Below are 4544 nucleotides of genomic sequence, written 5' to 3' on the forward strand. Positions count from 1 at the left end.
GCAGTAACCAGTAAAGGCACCGAGATACTCATCCCGGAGGCCAAGTTCAGAAAACGCAGCCTTCCAGAGGAGAACGCTGCCTGCCAAGGACACGCACTCTCAAGTCAGCGTTACCTGTCACAGGATCAGCAGAACAGGAGGCATCGTGCCAGACCAAGATCAGTTTAACAGGTCTCTCTACCCTTTATTTTAAATAAGGACAGCGCTAACAAAGGTTTGCTAAGCCTGTCTGGGAGGCACACACTGATCTCGGCTGTTACACTAGAGCACGGGCACAGCAGTAAACAGGCAAGTTGGCTTCTGTTCCAATAGAAACACCAGACAAAGTTTAATGGTTCTCAAACAGACTACAACAAAGGCTGCAGGGAAAAACATTTTATTTCCAAGCAGATTACAAAGAGCAGAGAATATAAGAGTAAAATTAAATTAAAAAAATAGTTGAGTGCATCTCTTTAAAATGATTTGTAGTGTGAGTTACTCACGGGGCAAAGCTACTGGAGAGTTCTGAAGGTCACTTTGCAGGATGCCAATCACATGTGCTGTTTAGACCAGGGTCAACACAGGAGGGACAGACAAGACGTATTTTGCATATAGGCTGCACACTCATTATCAAGCGAGGCTCTGGGCTGCAACTGGACCCTGCCTTTCTGAGACATCCCCTCCATCTTGTTCTCTCCCGCAGTTCCCTCTCAAGTTCTAGATGCGGTTTATTGCTGCTGTAAGTGGGTTCAATCTGCCTCCCCATTCTGATGAGCTCAATGAGAAGGGAGAAGCAGGCAAACGTGGCTGCCATGCACAAGGTTATACAAGGAAAGTGACTGCAGTGCTGAGAGCCGAGCTTCAGCCACGCAACAAAGGGAACCGGCAAGTAGGGGACACAGCAATCGCTTCAGATATTTTTGGGGCAGCATGTCAGTGAGACTTCTGGAAGAAGATTTGAGATGCTCCTTAAGGTAGGAAGATGCTCGAGCTGAGAAGGGCTCTTTCCTATGCATTGGCACCAGTGAAACAGAACAGGCTGACACATCAGGATAAGGTACGTTCCCTGTAGTATTTGAGAGGAGCAGCTCCAGCAAGAAGATGGGGAGAAAAGCCCCGTATAGGGTGGAAGACGGTTTATATCCCACTTTAACAGTGATTTAAGAGTCCAAACAGTAATTGCAAGTAAGTCACTATTAAACTTGGATGAGTATGCAGTTTGGTTGGACTGCGCAGAGTCAATCAGTGTCTAGCAGCACTCAGACCAGCAAGAGGATGAGCAACTACAGTTATCAGCAACTCCTCTGCCCCACGTATGCTCGGAGGGCTCTTTTCTACCACTTCTGGATCTGTTCTTATCACAGCATAGGAGGCCTGAAGATGGCCTAATCGATTCTACATACACCAAGGCAGACAGTAGCCCTGATACAGTTGAGAACAAGACTGTCTTAATTTCTGCCCTAGGAGCAACAGTGCAGAAGAGGATTCTTATTTAGGGATCAGATTAAGTCTTTTTTCATTGGTCCAAGGCAGAACAGGAACTACTTCAGACCTTGTCTCCCATCTAAAATCCAGGAGATCTCTAGGGGTGAAGCAGCCAACAGATGAGAGCCCTATTAAGTTACTTAGACTGTTCCCTTTACTCACCACTCTAGACAGGAGTGAAGAGCCACTCTCTAGTCTGCTCTCCGCTGCTTCAGCCATTACCACTTAGAGGAAATGCTTGAACTCCTGAAAGTAAATGAAAATTTAATGGTGCCGTGGACAAGTGTGTGAGGGTACAAGTTTCCTTAGGAAAGCAACGCTGTTAGTGTCAAGAGAGAGGACAATACACGAGCCTCATGTCAGAATGTGAGGTGCTTTACAATAGTCAGTCATGCTCTGCTTTCTATGGTTCCTTTCATAACACAGAGACAAGATGGGCATAGTTCAAAACCAACAACGCAGGGCCTCTAGCTTGACTTCTCAGCTTTATTTATTGAGAGATCGATGCATTTTCAGCCTGTCTCATACAAGGCATAGGGCATGGAGAGTTCTCCTTTCATATATACACGCATACAAGAGCTAGCAGTTTGGCACTCTCGGAGCCGAGGGGGAATGCCCTTTAAGCAGCAGTCAAGCTGGTTATAGGAAAGTGTTAAAAAGCTATTTTACATTTTTGACTGGGAACATTTCCCAAAATTGGATAGCAACCCTAAGCCACAGCACTCTTCTGTGCTACTCTGTGCACGTCTTCCTATGAGCCCCTAAAAGGGAGCAGATCATGTTCTTCACTATCAAAGAACATAGTATTTATATTCTAGAAATACTGTACCTTTTAAACTAGCTCCAGAGAGCCAGACTAGAAGCCAGGTCCAGGAAAATAATCCTTAAGTCACAGTATATCGATTGTCTCTAAAAATAGGGAAAGAAGTTAACACGGTGGACATTCTGATGAGACAGTACAGAACAGTACGCCAGTCCACTTCCGCGTCAGCAAATCCCTCTCCTATGTATGTCTGAACAATGAGAAAATAATGGAAGCAGTCTCAGGACAAAATCAATCATTAGGAGATCTCCACAGCTCACCATGTGCCAAGTTCCCCCACTCTTAAGCGGTATACTCCAAGATCAAGGAGAACTCTTCCCCTACAAAGATTTTAGATCATCCTGCAGTTGAGGGTAGTAAGGAAAGTGCACAATCTAGAATTTTAAGGTAACATGGAATTCTGTTTCTCCAGAAAGCTCAGCTGAAGTATCTGTTCACCCCTAACCTGGAACTGCCCTCATGTTCTGTCATGTTATTCCAGCTTCTGGCAATTTTTAGAGTAAGAGGTGACTCCCAAGGCCACCTAATGAAGTGACTTGTACGCTGGGTATCTGGCAGATGACTTCGACACCCACTGCATTTCTGATGGAGACAGACAAAGCAGCATCTCATGCTGAGGTGCAGGCATGCTGGAGCTAGCTTCCCATGCAGTATTGCAGAGCACACACTGGGACTCGAGCACAGGTGTCTGCACTTTCTCTCACATCTTTGCAACTCTGTTCAGAAGACAGGACAAAGTGCCCAAAAGAATGGGAAATCCACTCTGTGCAGGCCTGTTGGGCATCCTGAGCAACAAGCACACCCAGCTGCTTGAAACAGCGGGAGCTTGCCCCTAACCATGTCCTTAAATACTTAAATTAGGGCCAGAGATGGACATTCCAGTCACTAAGATAGGTGAAGGGATTACAGGCTTCTGACAGCTGAAGCAGTATTAGCGATCCCAGCAGCCACCCTACCAGGAGGCAACTGCTGGCTCCCAACAGCTGAACTGAGCTGAGGGTATGTGTTGCCAGCACTACGCACCACCCAGGCACCATCTTCCCAACTTACCCACTGGGATCTGGGCACCAGCCCCAGGCTTTTTTCCCCTGGCATAACTCTGAGGGCAGACACTGAGCTAAGAGTCTACTTTAGAGTACAGGTATTAGTAAACAACAGTGCGTTGCTACTTCACCTCTCTGCACTTATTTGAGCAGAGAGTCCTATACGGGGAACAAACTGCTCATACTGACAACCAACTCAAGCACATCTGCTTTCTCATGAACACCAACGTCAATACGAAGCATCAGAGGCTTGAAGTCTCTCTAAGCCCGCACACCTCAACACTGATCAAGAGCACAAAGGCAGGGAACACGATGGCTACTCTCATTCTATGTGCAGATTTCCACTGTGCACAACCGACAAAGAGGGCAGACCTTCTTTCTCAAAACAGACAGGTGCTGGTCAACAGAAGCTTCAGAAAAATTGCTTGCCTGTACACAAGTTTAAGTTCTTTTACTGTAATATATATTTAAATATATGTATCTATATATTTTGGAACAGGGAAGGGACATGAGATGGAGAAGCAGGGAAGACAAGTTCAAGAAGCAGAGTCATCTCTCCGCATCCAAGAAGCTGGTGGCACACATAACAAGCCTGGCTAGAGTGATCTCCCATTTCAAACACAGTTGGCTACCCGCTGGCTTCAAAAGAGCAGACTACTTGATAATGATATAAAATACAGCAACCATTTAAGATGCAGCAAGGCAAGGCTACAGGGCTGGGGTTTATGATCATGAACAATGCCAGAAGCTACACAGCTGTGTTAAAAACTGTGAAAAGGCTGTTAAACAGCAGGAGTAAGCCATGTGCTGCTCCTGGAAGGCCTTTTCCCTCCAACACCCCTCCGTCATGCTGTTGGTGTGTAAAGGTTTGTAAAGATGGGGAGAGGGGGATTTGCCTAGGGGTGAAGCCTCACAGGCTGGCCACAGAACATTAGGACAGTCTGATCTGGTCTCACAGATCCCATGTTCCTAGCCTGACACTGAGCTTCCATCAGCAAGCAGACATTCAGGTCCTTCAACAGAAGTTAATCCCCTTCTACCTTCCTAATTTGTAGGGGTGAAAAGTCCAGTGGAGTCAAGCTGGAAAGCACAAACAGGGATGAAAACAACCAGTTTGCATACTGATCTTTGTATAATGACCCCCCCCACCCTCACAGCTCACTCTTCCCCAAATAAAGACACATTGTTCAATGGCATGTTGAAAAGACGTGCTC

This window comes from Ciconia boyciana, chromosome 11 (genome assembly GCF_034638445.1).
Source record: "Ciconia boyciana chromosome 11, ASM3463844v1, whole genome shotgun sequence".
Classification (NCBI taxonomy): domain Eukaryota; kingdom Metazoa; phylum Chordata; class Aves; order Ciconiiformes; family Ciconiidae; genus Ciconia; species Ciconia boyciana.